The sequence below is a fragment of the Mus caroli genome, chromosome 6, assembly GCF_900094665.2.
Source record: "Mus caroli chromosome 6, CAROLI_EIJ_v1.1, whole genome shotgun sequence".
NCBI lineage: Eukaryota > Metazoa > Chordata > Mammalia > Rodentia > Muridae > Mus > Mus caroli.
The window spans coordinates 10,712,197-10,731,220 of NC_034575.1; the positions used below are offsets into that span (position 1 = coordinate 10,712,197).

General features: G+C 35.1%; 1 protein-coding gene across 1 annotated transcript in view; it reads left to right on the top strand.

The window, feature by feature from the left end:
- The window catches only part of Foxp2 (forkhead box P2), a 520,673-nt gene that overhangs the window by 60,881 nt on the left and 440,768 nt on the right, over window positions 1-19,024 (top strand). Inside the window, exon 2 of the mRNA XM_021164323.2 lies at window positions 13,026-13,167. The gene's annotated coding sequence lies outside the window, so the exon portion shown is untranslated. The remainder of the gene's footprint in view (window positions 1-13,025; window positions 13,168-19,024) is intronic.

Sequence of the window (19,024 nt, forward strand, 5' to 3'; positions counted from 1 at the left end):
GCGCAATTGGATTGGAGCAGAAGCTGTGTTCCACTCACCAGAAGTCTTAAGATCCTGTGGTGGGTGTTGTGGGTAGCTGGTGAGTGTCAGCTGACCCTGCGCCCTAGCTACCCTGGTGCTTTTCTGACTGGAAGAGAGAGACTGGCTTTTTCTATGTAGATCAAGCTGAATTTGAACTCAGATTTCCGTCTGCCTCTTATCAAATGCTGGAATGAAATTACTCAGCGAAATTAACCTTTTAAAAAGTAAATATAAATCCACATTTTCATTCCAAAAAAGTACATTTTAGCATGCACTCATAATTGGCTTAGTTTGAAAATTATCAATACCATTATGACTATAACAATCACCAGAATTCTATCATTAATTTCACTTTTGTTTTGGCTATTTTTATTCAGCAATACATTACATTCATTTAAGTAATAAAATAGAAATTATGAATGATTTTAATCCTTTTTTGCAAAATCCAAATTCTTATCAGTAGGCACTTCTTGCTATAACTATTTTGTGTGGATATACATTAAAAATGAAGAAAATGTAATTGTGGACAAAATTTATATTAATTTTAGTGCCTAAAATTAAGAAAACTAATTTTATTTTAATATTTTTTAACTACTAAAGGCATATGGACTGAAAAGGGAATTCAGTTGGCAAAGGGATTACCTTGCGAGCATGAGACTGAGTCTTCAGAACTCGTGTGAAAAATGCCAAGTCTGGTGATACAAATATTTAATCTCAGGAAAGAAAGAGACAGAGACAGAGACAGAGACAGAGACAGGTTTATCTGGAGAACCAAGACTGTTCTCTGGCTTCTACATGCATAAGGACAAGTCACTCACACACACACACACACACACACACACACACACACACACACACAACTACAAAATGCTAAATATATAGCAAAACTTGGCACAAGAAAAAAATTATTTGAGGCTTCTTGATCAATATATCATACGTTTTAGCAATCCCAATAGCTTTTGTGTGAGAGAAAGAGAGATGCAGGGTCTCATGGAGATGAGGCTGGCCTCAAACTCAGCACTCATCTGAGGATGCCCTTGCCTCTGTGACCCATATTTTTGCACCTGCCTCCAAGGAGCTTCACAGGTCTATACCTGAAATGGCTTATGTCAAGCTGGGAATCAACCCCAGGGCTTTTGTGTGTGTTGTGGGTTGAGGTAGGTCCTCAGCAACATTTTTTAAATAGGAAATTTTAGGAGTGCACTGAGTACCATTTAGTCTGTATTTAGATTCTCCACTAGGAATCAGCTTTAAAGATTATAAACTGAAATGATAATGGCTAGGCATATTAATAAGTGTCTACTCTACTGACAACACTCAGCTGATCTATACGACTGATTTGATTTTCTTCTGTCCTGAAATCTATATCATACATACTATACGCTAGCCAGGGGTGTCTCTTTAGTACACAGCCAGAGCAGAGTAGAGCCTGCAAAGTTGGTTTTTGTGTATTTAAGTGTGGTATTCCCTTTGTGGATGTGTTGCCATGAGAATATTTGGGAAACATTGCCTTCAGTATTCATTTCTACTTTTCTAATACTAAATATATGACTTCGTTCCCTTCTGCTTTCCTCTAAGTAGTCAATGAACATTACATATAGAAATATATGCCCTTTTAGATGTTGTTGGTTCCCCAGGAACCCACAAATCTGGAGTTAACGTCCAACTCTGACATATCCTGCCTTCCTTTACTTTAAAGGCAGACCTTGGAAATTACTCTCTGTCATCAGGATGCCTTGTGGCACTTTATTACCCTTTCAGCTGTGTAGTGATGCTCATTAAATAGATGTGCCATCATTGTTCACTGATGGTAATTAAAATAAAATAGTGTTAGCACCTATTTGGGATAGCTAATATAACTTAGACGGCATCTATTTTAACAAAATGACCTTCTGATCTCAACACTAGTATGCTTTATTTGACTGGGGGTCACTTTTTCCTGCAGCAGTTTTCCTAAATATCTGTGTTCTCTCCTTGGCTGAACAGTTGTGTTTCTAGCCGGGCTTTTATTATGCAAGCAGAATGGTTTTGATCAGACTGTATTTACATGACAGCCTGGAACTGTGGCATTCGCTCAAGAACATTGTACACATTTAAAATATTGTCTAAATATTTATCCGCATGATGGATTACTGCAGCTTAGCAAAGCCAGTTACAACCTACTGAGTAAATGATTTTCATTTTTAAAATTTTAGGAAGGCTTTAAAGGGATCATGATGAAGTCTCATCTCCCTTGCTGGAGACAGGCACCGATGATTATTCCTTCTTTCTTCTTCTTTTAAACGATATTTTGATTCTGAAGTATTGAAGTCGTAAAACAAATGGGGGGATTTTAAATCAGTTGCTGTCAAGTATACATGTTTGTTTCTCCTTCCTATCATTAGGTCAAGTGTTCAGTCAGGAAAAAAAATAAAACAGAATTTTTAAAAAGCAAGAATATGACAGCAAAATTCTAACATCCCTTGAGGGTAACATAAAAATTGAAAAGTGCCCACTTGAGTTTGCAGAAGTATTTAAAATTTGTTTTTCACTAAAATTGGAAAGCTTAATTTTTATAATAAATTATGGTTTTCTTTAATTTGAATGATTCAAATGTTATGAAACTTCAAATTAAGTAGTTTTCATTAAATTTACGTCAGTTTGACAATTTGGCAGCTCATGCTGTTTCTGTCTTTTCACAATGGAAGCAATGTTTGTGGTCTTGATAGTAGAACATTAAGCTTAGGCAGTGTGTATGTGTGTGTATGCGTGTGTAGAGGTATAATGTTTGTGGATTTGTGTGTGAGTGTATATATATATGTGTGTGTGTGCATGTGCATACTTATACATGGGCATATGTGTATAATTTGTGTATGTATATGTGTATATGTTTGTATGCATGGGTATCTTGATGCGTTTGTGTATGCATGTGAATATGTGTGTGTGTTTAAAGGAGAGAGACAGGGTTTCTTTTGTTATCTGGTGGTGCTAGAGTGTTTCACTGGTGATGTGGAGACTGTTTATTTTAGCAAACCTTCTGTGTTTATAAGCGATTGCTACTCCTTAAGAAAGCGCTGTAGATGATTTGTTTTATTTGAGCAGTACTACTCACATCTCGCCTTTGTATGTTTGTGATGAAAACCTCTTTTGACAAATAAATTAGATCTTAGAGAGATCATCCAACCTCAAGCTTGGGTCATAGGGTGTTGCTTTCTACAAATACCACTCAAAACAAACCATTTCGGCCATTTTGGCCATGGTCCAACTTGGATTCTTTATTTTCATGGAGAAGGAAAACAGAGGAACCTTTCATCTTAAAGGGAATTGTTATACCCTCAAAAAAGTCCTTGTCTTAATTAAAGCTAAAAATAAGAGAGCTTTAAAAAGCTACAATGTAACTTCATTGTTTTTAAAATCTAAAATTGTAGCTTGACTATAAGAATAGATTAGGTAACCGATAATGTAGCAGGAATCATAGGATGTAGTTATTTTGGTCATTATCCTGGCAATTAAAATCATTAAACAGTGAAAATTGGGACCTGGGATGTGATACTGTTATTATAATACAGTATTAGGTACCTTACAGTGTATTAAAATAGTGAAAAAATGTCTGTTAATGATCAATTATATATGTTAACTGTTCATGTAAGATTTCCCATTTAACACCTTTTGTGGGAGACTGATAGCAAAATTGTGCAAAGTTCCGAACTCAACTTATGGATAAAGGTGAGGTACTAGCTATCAATCGGTTCTTCAAGCAGACTGTCATTTTGAACATACACAGATGGCAGAGTTTCGGCTGCCCATCAGAGCACAAACATCTTTGAGACAGCTGTTGCACATCAACCTCCTTTACATGTTTTAGGTCAAGAGCAGACAAACCTGTCATAGCACCTGCTATTGAATATGTAAATCTGTTGTTTTGTCGTGTCATTAAAGAAGAAGAGGTAACAACAGTTTCTTGTGGTTGTAAATGAGTCTGGAACATCACTGAGAAGAAATGAAATCCAACAAAAAGACAAACTGTGATTCCTGTTGTATAGGCATGGGAGGTTGCTTCTATTTATGGCTTTGTTTCTGGAAGACAGCCCATAATTCAGAGGAATGAGAGAGGCAAATTTATGTTTGGAAGAAAGAACAAGGAAGGTGTTTGCTGTCATTGACTGTAGGGTAGTTGTGAAGTTTGACATGCCCAGGAGCTACTGAGTGCCATGTGGGGCCCTGTACACTGCATACCTCAGTTTTCATCATCTGGTGAGCCTGCAGCAGGATTTCCAGGCACGGGAGTCAACAACATGTCTACTTTGGTTTGGAACTGATTGATCCACAGAACAGAACATGCTTGTGGGATCTTCTCTATAGAATGACATAAATGATTGAAATGTTTTCTTTAGGAAAAAAAATCCCCACAAAGTATCATTTGTTTATAGACCTTATTGCTCATGGGAAAGAAAGTGTCAGGCAGGATTGCAAGGGGTTTGTGGGAAACTTTCACGTTAGTTTTGTGAATTATTTTGTTCGAGCCCAGTATGTTAGAATTATAAATGAAAAAATATAATTGGTGGGAACGAAGAGTGGAAGGACTATTTCCTTATTTTCCATAAAGAATGGTGGTATATAGTGGAAAAAAAAATCTCAGGGTTTACATATTATAGAAACTGTTACTCTGTTCTCATAGATTGCTGTGGGGATAGAAACAGGAACTACAAGAACAGATGAACAAATGTTGCATGTTGTCATTTTATATTAGATTCTTTTATTGTGAGGTTTTCCCGTAATTTTTCCTATTTAAAACAGTGGAAAATGTCTGTGGCATTGAGAATCATGTTACAGCTCAGTTAATTCTAGTCAAGGGTGTTTGTTCTGTTACAGATATATTGTTATATAGGAGGAAAATAATATTATTTTCTAGCATAGAAAGAAAATTAAAAATTCTTCCCTGACCTTTTAACCTTGTCAAATGATTTGTCTGCCCTGACATACTGCATTATATTTGGAAAGGTTGAGAGTTAACTCTTCAAGGTACCAGACATCATTTTTATTGGGATATTAATTCTCAGAGGTGCTAATCTCATCAAGATTTGTAGGCATTTTCTTTCATAGGCCATTCTGATTTGTAGCTCTTTCTTTTCACAGCAGTATTAAATACCAAACCTTCTCTGATATGGAAGTTCATTAGAGATATGTCTTTGATGGCAGCCCTTTCCTGGCTTCAGTTTCAAATACCTTGATGTAAAGCTTAAGAAGCCATTGTGCTGTAAGCCCTTCTTGATGTGCCTTATTTAGATCTGCATAGTAAATCAAGGAAAGTAAATAACAAGGCAGCAGATGGAAGCTTGGAGATAAGACCAGGGAACAATTGTATTTGTATTTTGTTATGATGTTGACAGGAGCTAAAATTCACTAATCTAGTTCAACTGATCTGCATTTCAAAGAAATCTCATTTAGCAGCAACTTGAAGGTTTGTAGGATAAAGTTCTTTTATTGTGGCTTTTATTGCATTCTTTGCTAATTTATCTGGTCAAGATTTAGCCTTGCTTACTTAAAGCTGCAAGCATGTTACAAGGAGTCTTAAATACTATGAAAGCATTAATGTCTAGACTATGGACTGAAGGTAATTACATATCCAGCCTTGAATAGAGTACATTTAGAAAATACTGTTGTTCAAACTCAATTGTCAGGCTAATATAGATAAGGTGTTGTGGGTTTTGTTGGCCTCTCCCGACTGTTTGCACATCATAGATTTTTCCATCCACTTTATAAACAAGCCAACATATAATCATAAACTAGTCAGAATAAAACATAGATATCGTCTAAACCTTTGGTGCTGTCCTGGCTATGCGCTCCGGGGCGTGGGTGTTGATTTTATCACATGTATACTATAGGAACTTTATTTTACTTGGCAATTCTAAATACATACAGTACACATGCAAGATACGGGTAACGTGGTATAAGAGGTATAAGTGGTGTCAAGTGTACGGTTATAAGAAGTATATATGGTGGACAGTATGCACAGGAATATCAATGTTTTCTGATGTGATCCAATAGAAGCGGTTGGATTGAAATATAATCAAGCAAACCAAGACATAGATGTTGTAATTTCTATACTACATTTTGAGAAAGTTTGGACTAGATGACTTGTTAAAGAAAGGCTACTAAATATAGAAAATACATCATTACATGTTTTTTTTTATTTTAAAATACCACTAACAGAGTTAGAATTAAGTTTATTTTTAAAATAATGGATAACTTATTGACTGAGTTCGAGTACACTGAGTGGGATTGTTTTAATCTTCACTTCTAGAAGAAACACAGAATTAAGATGACGACCCATCTTAGAGATTCACTGTATCATTTTGAAACAAATTGTCACATACTTGTCATGTGATTTTCACACACACACACACACACAGTCTAATTTTAATTTGAGCTCTAAATTTACTGTTAGTTCAGAAATTCGATGTATTAAAAAGCAAGTATTTGGTCATACCTTCTCTGCAATTTGTCTCAGATTTTACAGAATTAAATCAAATAATGACTTTCTTGTTCTGCATAAGTTATATGCTTGAAAAATATTATTTAGAACTGAAAGTAATATCAATGGGGTGGTGTGGCCTGAGTAGAGAGGATTAAAGCCTGGAGGAAAAGCCTCCTGTCTTCCTCTGCATCCTCCTGTATCTGCTTCAGCCCTGTTCTGTGGTTTAATACTTCATTCAAAATATCCCTGTTGGTAGGAAAGACCCAGACAAAAGTGGAGTATTCTGTTTTCAAAGAGGTTTTAATGCATGTGAACAGGTAAAATGAACAGACTTGTTACACAGTAGATTAGGTTGACAGTCTATGTGGTCATCCGGACAGTGTCTTGCTGTCTATGTGGCTAGACTGAATTAAGTAACCCTGTGACCAAGTAACTACTAAGTAGTGTTTTAATTCTCTCTCTCTCTCTCTCTCTCTCTCTCTCTCTCTCTCTCTCTCTCTCTCTCATTTTTGATTTTTTGAGACAAGATCTCTCTATGTAGCCTTGGCTATCCTTGAACTCACAAATTCCACCTGCCTCAGTCTCCCAATATTGGTGTGCATTAAAGGTGTACATCACCCTACTTGGCAGTAGACACTTTGAAAGGAAACCTTACAGAAAATGCTATGTGTTTGATTGTTTCTTCATCAGATATTAAGAGGATGTTTCCTGAAGATCCTGATAAGGAATCCAGGTTGTAAGGGCATAGTAAAATTGGAGAGGCAGATTTTGAGAGGGATGAAATCATGTGGAGACTCAAGTCTGATAAAAGCAGGTACAGTACATTTCCGTTTGAATTTATGAAGTTTGCACAAATCTATTAATGGAATAGTATGGATCAGTTTTTACCCAATTGACACAAAATAATGGAAAGAAGCAACCAGTTGAGAAAATATCTCCATTGGCCAATAGGCAAGTTGATGGAGCATTGTCTTGATTATTGATAAACGTGAGAAGTTCCAGCACACTGTGGGTAGTACCACGCTTTGGGAGATAGCCCTAGGGCATATGAGAAAGCAAACTGGGCAAGCCACAGAGAGCAAGCCAGCAAGGAGCACCCTTCTTTCTCTGCTGTAGCTCTGGCTTTCAGGTCCCTGTTGGAGTCCCTGCATGTCATCCTCAGTGTTGATGGACTATAATAGATCATAAGATACCTTGCCCTTTTCAAGTTGCTTTTGGTCAGAATGTTTTATCCCAGCAGTCAAAACCAAACTAATATAAGAATAAACAAACAAGTTTGATATCAAGAATAAACAGATTTTCTTTTTAAAACAGCATTGACTGATGAACATGCAAGAAAAGACTGTGGAGAAATATTTGTATATTTTCAGATGAATATATTCAAATTTAGACATTAATGTCTTCCCCCCTCTCCTTCTGCCAGTGTAACAGATTTTAAAAACATATGCTTGGGAAACCTTGTTAAGTTGGGTAGCCTGCAAAATAATGAGATGATGTTTAAAGATACTCTAGGGTGTGAGGGATATGAATGTAAAATCATTACTGGAGAAGTGAGGAAAAGATTGTAATTTCAGAGGTAGAAAATGATACTTGTTTTTATATTACTTATGGAGACATCTGGTATTTTTTGGTATATATTTAAGAAAACATATGTGTTCTTGAGTAAAAAGAAAGATCAAGATTATGTTTTGATGATAAATAAAATATTACTTATTTGAATAAGTGTGAATAGCAGAATATTTACATAAAAATGCTAAAGATTCAGAACATAAAGAACTGAGAAAGAGAAAATGGGAAACCATATTTCATTTGAAGAGTACAAAACTAAATAGCAAATATTTTTAAAATGTATGTGGGTGACTCTTTGAAAAAAATTATCAGAATTTGAAACAGTTTTCCCTTTTGAATCTTTGACATAACAAGGTTGCTAGTCCATAGACTAGCGTATCAAACACTGATGCCAGAATTCAGTGGCCCAAAGCCCTTGTAAGTATTTTATATATCATTTCTTGTAATTTGTTATATTTTAAATAGGAAATTAGTTGTAAAATCTTAAAAAAACTGGTTTATTGCATTACTCTTTCATCTACACACACAAACACATGGCACCTACATTCTAGTCCCTCTTGAAAAGTTCACGATTACCATGACTAAATCTTTATTCTTATGTTCAGAAATGGCAGAAATCAAGTACCTACTCAGAGCTGTTCTTCTAGTCTGTACCTCATAGAAAGCCACATGTGAGCTGCTGTGTACTTCTCATTGTCTATTTATTGTGAAACCCTCAAAGGCTTCCTACCATTATTCTGATGCTTGCCCGCAAACCTGGCCCTGCTTGCAACCACCTTTGTAAGTGAAACAACCTGGGATTATCAACCAAAAACCAGAAACAGATGCCTATCTTGCTCTTGTCCTAGGTTTGCTCATGGTCTTCTGGTAATTTAACTCCTCTGTAGAACTTACTCACCATGTGTCTCATTGGCTATAACTATTGTTCAACCCAACTCTCAGAAAGGCAGATGTTCACAGTGCTATAAGACTCAGATGGCTTAAGACTCTCAGAAGGGACTAACCAGGAAAGTGTGCACCTAGTAGTCACTTTAAGTTGAGATCAGCACAGAGAGGCAAGCGCTGTTTTTTTGTTTGTGGAAATTTTGTCAGGCAGTTTTTCACTGATGGTACAAAGTGTTTGAGATAAAATTTAGAAGGTTAAAATGGGGGTTTGGGGTTACAGTTCCAGTGGTTTCAATTTGTGATGCTTTTTTCTTGTTGTTGATGTTTATGTTCCCACATCATGGGGGAAGAGTTCTGTATACTTCATGGTTGCTAAAAATCAATGAGTGTGTGGGGTACCCAATATCTCTATCATTGAGCACACTTTCAGTGATGTAATTTTTCCCATGAGGCTCTGCCTCTTAAAGATTCTACAACCTTAAAAACTACCACAGTCTGGAATCCAAAGCACTGTACTCAAACATCTATTTGAATCTATTAATATTGCCGTGATAGATTTATATATTATAATCTCCTTGCATATTTATATTATTCAGTCAAATCAGGGGATATAACAAAGACTAAAATGGAAAATAAATTGTTTATAAATAATCAAATGATAAAGAAATAATAATTTGTTATAGTTGGCATGGGTGCATGGCTATCCAAACTGGTAAAGTTTTAAGAGTGAAAGGGATAGATACTCATAGCTGAGTTATGTATGAGCCACATCCATTGCAGGCAATCAAGAACAAAAAGTCAAACCACCTATTGTTCCAATAAATTCAGGCTGACTGTGTGCCAGCCATTATAGTAAGGCCTTTTATTCGATCTTAATTTAATGTCTGTAGATGGTTGCAAGAATTATAATTATTTTATTATACAGAGTGAATTTACTGACAAAGGTACTATATACAGTTTTGATTCAAAAAAGAGACAAGTGCTTCCTAGCATTCCTGGGTGGGATTAACCTGACCCCAGTAATGGAGATGGAAAGATGCAAGTATTCTAGGTAGCACCATCCCCTCACTGAGAACTTGAACTCTCCGTGGAGAAAGGCTGCTGAGCAGCAGCATACATCCATTGCTCTCATCATCTAGAATGGGGATACCATATGACCAACAGCTCCAAGAACATGACTATGCACATGATGAGCTGTACCCTGGAACTTTGGGTCAGAATGAAGCCTCTTCCCTTTAATCATTGTTATCAGTGACTTTCATTACATCAGAGAAAGAAACCACCCGAACGTAACTGTCTCTGAAAGAACAGAAGAAAGCATAACACTAAATATAAATCTGTGACCTTGGGCATGCTGAAAAGACAATGATGGACACCTAGCTCTAAATGCCGAGGTTCTATATTGGTGGAGTTGTCTGCAAACGAGGAGTTCAAGTAGTGTGGGAAAGCACCGTGGTCTTAGTTTGCAAAAACCCCCCAAAAAGGACGTTAGCATATGTTGTGCTATGTATTTTAAGATAAATATTACAGTCTACCTGAATTTTCAAGCAAAAGTTTTTGTTTTTTTTAAATTATTTGTTGTATGTGTGTGTGTGTGCCTGACTGTACGTATGTGTATCACATGTGTGCAAAAGGCTACAAATGTCAGTTCCCCTGAAAGTGGAATTTACAGTTGGTTATGACCCTCCATGTAGGTGCTTGCAATGGAAACTCGGTCCTTTGAAAGAGCACGCAAACTTTATATGCCCCAGTACAGGGGAACGCCAGGGCCAAAAAAATGGGAATGGGTAGGTAGGGAAGTGGGGGGGGGAGGGTATGGGGGACTTTTGGGATAGCATTGGAAATGTAATTGAGGAAAATACGTAATAAAAAATATTAAATAAAAAAAAAGAAAGAACAGCAAGTACTCTTAACTGCTCAGTAATCTCCCTAGCTCCGACATAGAAAAATCATTTGTCTCATTTTATGTACATGAGTGATTTGCTAGTTTGTACACATGTGTACACTGTGCATGCCTAGCTTCTGCAGAGGTCAGAAGAAGGCACTGGAGTCTCTGGGACAGGAGTTCCAGATGATTAAGGGTGTTGGGAACCAAATCTGAGTTTTCTGTAACACCAGCGAGTGCTCTTAACCACTGAACAGTCTCTCCTGACAAACCTTATCTTTATTCAAAGCAAGTTTTATTAAAAAGCAAAGTGCAATTATTTGTGCACATAATTGTGTGTGCAAGTAGGCGCATATGCGGTATGTGAAAGGTACTGCATTTTGGGTGTATATGTTGTATATGCATGTGTGCATGCCCTATGCATACCTGAATATGTTGTTTGCAAATAGTCAATGTGGTGTGTGTATGTTGAGTATGTGTGTGTGTGGCTTGGTTCTTTATATATTTTCACATCTAAATATAAATTTAGCCATACTCAGGCTTTGCCCTGTAAGGGCATGGCATACTCCTCTCATGTGTCTGGTAGATACGTAAAGCATATACTAGCACAGGCCTTTCTCAAAATGACCTGTTAGACCAGGTTATCCAAAGCCTGATGATAATATTCATCCTTTTACAGCTAAAAAGACTCTAAAAGAATGTGTACTGAGCTACAGCTAAAGAGCCATTTATTTTCTCTTCTCAAAAGTGTAGAAAACTACCTGTTTTGAACAGCCACATGGATATGTTGATATAGAAAATGCATATCAGTAAGTCTTAATAATAAGACTTTTAAATTAGACCAAGATTAATTGGATTTTCATAAAATAAAGCAGAACAGCTTTTCTCTCACCCTAGAAATCTAATCATGACAATGTTTTCTCACATAATACTATTAAATCTTTGGTAATAAAATTTGTATTGTTACTCCTTCTTCAAATTATCTTGTTACACCAAGTCAATGGGACAAGGAAAAGAAATAGTTTGTGATTAGACAAATGTTTTGAAGAGGTAGTTTTTCCTTTGCATAAAATTTAGTTTTGTATTTACTCTGCTATTCATATTGTTTTTTTTTAATTGCTTAAAATTTCCAAAACATAAGAAAGTCAGAAATCCCTCATGTAGTGTATTCAGTTTCTGAGTGCAAACAAAGTTTAAAGTGCTATCATACAACTTGCTCCAAACATCAATATTTTATTTCAGTTTTGTCCTAAAGGTACATCTCTATATTGTAACATGAACTAGTAGAAGACACTAAATGGTTTTTAAAGATAAGTCACCAGAAATAATCTGACATATAGTACAAATTGAAGACATTTGTCTTCATATGTAATTTTAATGAATCAGAAAATTCCAGCTAGTAGAAACTTTCATTTTAATAAAATTTGTATAATAGATTGAATTCTTTTAACCTAATGGATATTCGTGACACCAAAGGTCAGCTATTCGTATAGCAATTCCCTCTATCCTATAAAGAAACGACTGTGTATATCTTAACACCTAATAGATTTATTAAGGAATTATGATAAAATTAGACAGTATCTGCATAATGTATTCTAATTTGCTCAGGATGCCTTGCGTAAGCAGCCATTTTCTAAGCCTGGCTCCATTTAAAAATAAATTTTTCTATAAATTTCTTGCTCACTTATAAACCTGTTCTACATATTTCTGGTCTATCTTAGGCTTTTGAAATCATCTCTTTTATTACTGCATTAAAGTTTTTTTTTAAATGGATTTTCCTTTACACTTTTATAATCATCCTGTCATTCTTTAGCCTTGAGATGTTAAAATGAATGAGTAAAAATATTCAAAAGCTAATTGTCTCAGCCAGTCCATCCAGAGTCATGGATTTGCAAAATTATGTCAGGCTTTTAAAAATACAGTTTTGGAGGCTTTTCTAGCCATTTAGATTTTAATATTAATTTTCTCTTGTTCTATTGCTTATCTGTGAAAATTAAAATGTATATAAATGTGGTTTTCTTTTAGTGGCGTTTAAATACTTGGTTATTGATTATGATGTTCGACAAGGCAGTTCCTACAATTCTGTTTACTTCATCCCTAACACAAAGTAGATTAAAATTTCTATTCCCTTATAATAAGAAAAAAAAAAGAAGTTGGAAGCATTTTATCATGACTGATTGACTGATTAAAAATGTACTTTCTTCCCAGACCAAACAAGTAAGAGAACTCTGTTGAAGCTCGATCCTCACCTACTCTCTAAATAAAAGAATATTCCAGAGAAGGAAAGAGTGAAGCACAAATATTAAGACTTCTAGACCCTGGGAGAGGACTAAAGTCTACCCCTCCACATGTAAGTCATTGTATTTTCATGCTTTGTGGTATTTTTCTGCTCTGGGTTGATTAGTAGAGTGTAATATGTTGACAATATTGTTTGCACTAATTCCACAAGTATGCAGCTGTTTGTTTAGTAATTTTAGCATTCTGATTCATATTAATATTTACTATCTCAACCTCAGAATAATAATATTCAATACATGTTCTCAGTGTACTTTCTCATGGAGAACTATTAAGGACTTGAGACTGTTCTGATACAAAATATATTATTTAATTAAATTTAATGTTAGCAGTAATGCCAATTATATTATTTTTGCGTCAAACTGTGTTTTTTCCTTTGTTATATTTCTCTATATCTGAGAACAAGACTATTGTAATGTATCTATTTAAACTTACCACTGGGTAAGACAGTCATTTTAATTTTTTTTCACCTCTCTCATTGAGACTTGGATTGATATTGCATCCTTAGACTACTGTAAAAAAACAAAAATGTATCAATTATGTCAGCTTAGGATGGTAGAAAGACTATTTATCTTTTTGTAATATCTTTTTATTTTTTCCTTTTATTGCAAATAGCCTTTTTCTAACATAATTTATCCTGATTATAGTTACCCGTCCCCAAACTCCTCCTAGTACTTTCCTATCTCACCTCGTATCTGGCTTCACCCACTTTCTGGTTCTCATTAGAAAGCAAATAGGCTTCTACAGGATAATGAACTATCGAACAAATTATAATAAGATAAACCTAAAACCAATACATTGTAACAGGACAAAGCAAACAGGAAAATAGCACAAGCAAAGCCATAGGAAACATACATAGATAGATTTAAGATCTACTTCTTTGCCCACTTGGGAATCCCATAGAAAACACCAAACTGGAATCCTTAATATATATGCAAATGATCTGTAGCATAAAAGAGAGAAACAAACACACACAGTAAAAATAATGTAAAATTGACAAATAAATAAATAAATAAAAACCCTGGCATCTATTATGAGACAAAGACCTTTGAGTAGTATATATTTTTACAGTAGTCTTAGGAAAAATGTATTTTTAAAAATAGATTTGTTCATTTTATTTATATGAGTACACTTAGCTGTCCCCAGACACACCAGAAGAGGGTATCTAATAATAGTTTAGATGGGTTGTGAGCCACCATGTGGTTGCTCAGAATTGAACTCAGGAGCTCTGAAAGAGCAGTCAGTGCTCTTAAACACCAAGATATCTCTCCAGCCTCAGGATACCTTATCTTTGAGTTCATTTTCTGTTGGCCATGTAGTGCTGGGAGAGAGGCTTGTATTTAAGGGTAGTTTGTTTCCCCAGAGAGTTTCCCTTGGAGAAAATTAATTCTTACTTGCAAGTGGGTATCAGTTGGAGATTGCTTTGTGGTTTCAAGTTTTAGCATATGTGCACTTATGCCTTCAGCTCTAGAACTCCAATAGGTTCAAACCCACATGCATTCATCCTCAGTCCCTACTAGTTCATATGTGCATTTACCCTGCTGACTTGAGGACCTTGGTTTTCATGGTGTCTTCTAGTCCCTCTTTCTCTTAACAGTCTATCTTCCTTTCCTCATCGTTCCCTGAAATTTGAGGGAAAGGACCTAATGGAGACATCCTATTTAGGACTAAGTGTGTAAAGGTGTCTCATTTTCTGCATATCTGTCTGTAGGTCTCTGGATTTGTTTCCCATTAGCTGTGGGAGGAAGCTTCTTCGATGATGGCTGATCAAGGCTCTGAACTATGAGTATAGCCAAGTGTCACCAGAGAGTCACTTTATTGCTCTTTTTTTTTTTAGTGTAATTTTGTTTTGTTTCATTTTAGAACAGCAGGTTTGTTTTTATTCTAGATAACTGAACTATTTATTCTCCAATTCTTGATCGCCTAGGCTGTGTCAGGTGTGGGTTCCATCTTGTGCAGTGAGCCTTCAGTCAAATCAAATATTGGTTGACTATTCCCATAGGCCTTATGTTGTAGTTAAGACTTCAAGTACTGTATTAAATAGGTATGTAGAGAGTGAACAACCTTGTCTAATTAATGATTTTAGTGGAAGAGTGTTTCTCTTTATTTAAGTCAACTTTAGCTATGGGCTTCCTGTAAACTGCCTTTATTATGTTTAAGAATATTCCTTGTGTTCTTAATATCTATAGGATACTTTTCACTAAGGGGTATTTGATTTTGAAATGGTAATTCAGTAGTTTTCTCAGTTTGTTTATAGGATGGATTACATCTATTGATTTCCATGTATTGAACCATCCCTGCATCTCTGGGACGAAGGCTACTCGATCATTTGGGGAAACCTTTTTATGTATTCTTGTACCCATTTTCTAATATATATATATATATATATATATATATATATATTTGAGAAAATTTGAACCTATTTTGATGGTGTAATCTCTAATTTTCTTTTTTTTTATTGTGTCTTTATTTGCTTTTAGTATCAGGTTAACTGTAGCCTCATACAATGAATTATATTGTTCCTTGTGTGTCTATTTTGTGGAATAATTAGAGAAGCATTGGCAATAATTATTAGAAAGTTTGGTACAACTTTGTGCTAAAACATTTTGGAATTGGACTTTTTGAGAATGGGATACTTAATGATTCTTCTGTTTCACTATAAATCTGTTTAAATTACGTATAAGCTCTTGATTTAACTTTGATAACTAGTCTATGTCAAGAGAGTTAACCATTTTTTTTTCAAAAGGATGGAGCACAGGTTTTTAAAGTTTTTCCTTATAATTCTGTGGATTTTACTGGTGCCTGCTGTTATAGTTCCTTTTCATTTCTAATTTTATTAATTTGGATATCCTTTCTCCAATTTACAGTTGATTAGGGTTACGATTGGTAAAATTTCTCAAAAAACCAACTTTTTGATTTATTGATTCTCTGTATTGTTTTTGTTGTTGTTTCTGTTTTATTGATTCAGGATTGAGATTGATTATTTATTGATTGATCATTACCATCCAATGATTTGATTGTGATTTCTTCTTTTTCTGTGTGTGCAGGGTTTTTAGGTGTGTTGTTAAGATAGTAGTATGTGATCTCTCCTTTTTTGAATGTAGATATTTAGTGCTATGATTTTGTCTCTTTAAAATGCCTTTAATATATTCATAAATTTAGATATATTGGGTATTCATTTTCATTCAATTCTATAAAGTCTTTAATTTCTATCTTAATTTCTATCCTCAGCCATTTTTCATTCCTTAGTGAGTTGTTCAGTTTCCATGAGCTCCTGAGCTTTCTGTTGGTACTGTTGTTGATTTTCAGTTTTAATCTGATATGATACAGAGAATCATTTCTATTTTATTGCATTTGTTGAGACATGCTTGTGTCTGAGTATGTGGTCATTTTGTATAAATTTCAGCTAGGTACTGAGGAGAAGGTGTATACTTTTGTGTTTTGGTGAAATGTTCTGCAAATATCTACTAGGTCCATTTGGACTATGATGTCATTTAACTCCAGTATTTTTCTGTTTAGTTTTTGTCTAGATGACCTGTCTGCTGGTGAGAGCAGATTATTGTCATTTTCCACTATTAGTATTTGAGGGTCAATATGTGATTTAAATGACTGTGAGCATCCACTTCTGTATTTGCCAGGCACTGGCATAGCCTCACTCAAGACAGCTATATCAGGGTCCCTTCAGCAAAATCTTGATGGCATATGCAATAGTGTCTGGGTTTGGTGGCTAATTATGGGATGGATCCCCAGGTGGGGCAGTCTCTGGATGGTTCATCCTTTCGTCTTAGCTCCAAACTTTTTCTCTGTAACTCCTTTCATGGGTATTTTGTTCCCTATTCTAAGGAGGAATGAAGTATCCACACATTGGTCTTCTTTCTTCTTGATTTTCTTGTGTTTTGCAAATTGTATCTTGGGTATTCTAAGTTTCTGAGCTAATATCCATGTATCAGTGAGTGCATATCTAATGACTTCTTTTGTGATTGGGTTATCTCACTAAGGATGATATCGTTCAGATACATCCATTTCCCCAAGAATTTCATAAATTCATTGTTTTTAATGAAATGTAAATAAAGAAAATATCTAATAAAAATATGTGATTTAAGCTGCAGTAGTGTGTTTGTTTTTTTGGTTGTTTGTTTTTCTCCAACTTTGGTACCCTTGAGTTAGGGCTATAGATAATATTGACATGTCATCCTGGTGGAATTTTCCTTTAATGAGTAGGAAGTATCCTTCCCTATTGTCTGATTTGTTTTGGTTTGATGTTTATTTTGTCAGAGATCAGATATTTGGTTCAAATATCTTTTCTAATCACTTTCTTAACATGAGGTTGTGTCTATCCTTTTTTGCTTGATTGCAGCAAAATGAAAATCTTAAAAGATGTGGATTCGTGATCATATATAGACATAGAAATTTAGTTGCTGTACAGAAACTGGTAGATGGAGGATTCTTTAAGCCACTACTTAAGACTTAAAACGGTTTTTAAGTCTATTGATTCAGTAGAATCACTCATTCCTTGGTGGTGGGTTGATGGCACATTTGAAGACATCATTCACAGAAGTCTTTGGTAGTTTTCTACTCAAATGTAGTAGCATTGAGCAAAGTAAAGCAACAACATTATGTTTGAATCTGAGATTTGAATGTTGAATACATAATCCAGAAACTAATGGCACTGTTTCTTTTTTTAAATGTAAATTTCCCAAATTAAACTTTCTATTTTATGAATGCAAGAAGTGGTCACAACAAAAGGTAGAGTAGTTGTTTCATTTTAGATAGGTGGTAAATTGAAGTAGGTAAAACAGAAACTTCTGGTACACTGCAACCATTCATTTCGTCTACCAAGTTGGTACTTGCATGTTTGTTGCTTTATGGATAACAATTGGTGAGATGTTTTATGCTTTTCTCATAACATAAAACACATGTAAGGATGCCTACTCTCTACATTTCTGTTCAACATCATATTAGAAACTCAAAGATTAGCAAAGAAGGAAAGAGAAATGACAGACTTGCAGATTTGGAAGGAAGGTAAAGAACACATAACACTGGCCACAGAAGGCATGATTGTCTATGGAGTGGGTTGCAGAAGTTATAAACAGTCTTAACTTTGGTGAGGATGTTTTAGATATGCACCAAAAGTGGTTTTATGAGAAAAAGTTATGCTATGTGATTACCAGAATGAAGATAAGCTACAGACTGAGAGAACATTGTAAACGATTTCTGATAAGTACATAGTAGCTTAAGTAACAACATTTAAAACTCAATAATTAGCTTAATAGGCAAATCTGGGTATGAAGTGTGTATCATAATCCCAGTACTGCTAAGACAGGATGAGGTACACACTTGGGGGCTTGACTCGATTGTGAGCTTAGTCAAATATATTAACTAGGCAAGTGAAATATCTCTTCTCACAAATCTTCTTTAATGATGCATGCAGCATAATATTCAAGGTTCATCTCTAGTCTCTCTCTCTCATACACATGCATCACACACACACACACACACACACATCACACATACACACACACACATCATACCCATACTCACACATATCACACACTCACACCCCACTCACACATATACACACACAAGAAACACATTCATATCATATATATACCATGGGCAAGTTTTCTAAATACGTCACCAACTAAATAAAATACATATACATAGATAATTGTACAGAAGATGATCATTAGTGTGCATCATTAGAAAATTGCAGTGAAGGCAGTGCAATACCAGTATGGACCTATCAGAATGACTAAATTCTCAAACAGTCCAAATTACAAAAAAAAAAAAAAAAAAAAAAAAAAGGAAAAAAAAGGGTGAGGATTTAGAATGCTGTGGTGTTGATGCGTTGCTGGTAAAATGTAGAGTAGCAGATCTACCTTAGAAGAGTTATAATATTTTCTTAATGAAGT